The sequence below is a fragment of the Corvus brachyrhynchos genome, unplaced genomic scaffold, assembly GCF_000691975.1.
Source record: "Corvus brachyrhynchos isolate BGI_N302 unplaced genomic scaffold, ASM69197v1 scaffold255, whole genome shotgun sequence".
NCBI lineage: Eukaryota > Metazoa > Chordata > Aves > Passeriformes > Corvidae > Corvus > Corvus brachyrhynchos.
In genome coordinates this window covers 7,387,998-7,388,325 of record NW_008238358.1, presented here as the reverse complement: position 1 = coordinate 7,388,325, position 328 = coordinate 7,387,998, and the positions used below count along the sequence as shown (strand labels likewise).

At 60.1% G+C, this 328-nt stretch overlaps 1 protein-coding gene across 1 annotated transcript in view; it reads right to left on the bottom strand.

The window, feature by feature from the left end:
- Positions 1-328, bottom strand: part of FASTKD1 (FAST kinase domains 1) — a 17,406-nt gene extending 17,078 nt beyond the window's left edge. Inside the window, exon 1 of the mRNA XM_017735757.1 lies at positions 125-328. The gene's annotated coding sequence lies outside the window, so the exon portion shown is untranslated. The remainder of the gene's footprint in view (positions 1-124) is intronic.

Genomic DNA, 328 nt, shown 5'->3' with positions numbered 1-328 from the left:
CGAGGGCTGGCTTCAGGGAGGGCTCGTCACACGGGCAAACTCCACACCCGGCGGGGGTTAAACAAGAAAGCAAAGGAGCCCGTGTCAGCTCCGGAGAACACAATCCGAGAAGCTCTCAGTTTACCTTTGCACAGGACCCTTCCTGCATTCGAGCCACGGACGGAGACTGCTCACTCCAAACGCGCCCGGCTGCAGCCGCAGCGCTCCACGTGCCTCTGCACTGTCGTTCGCGGTGCGCATGCCCCGAGGCAGAGCATTTCCCATGAGCTGAGGCGTCAGGAAGCGTAGGGAGAAGGGGAAAAGTCTAGCCAGTTAAGACTTTCCAAAG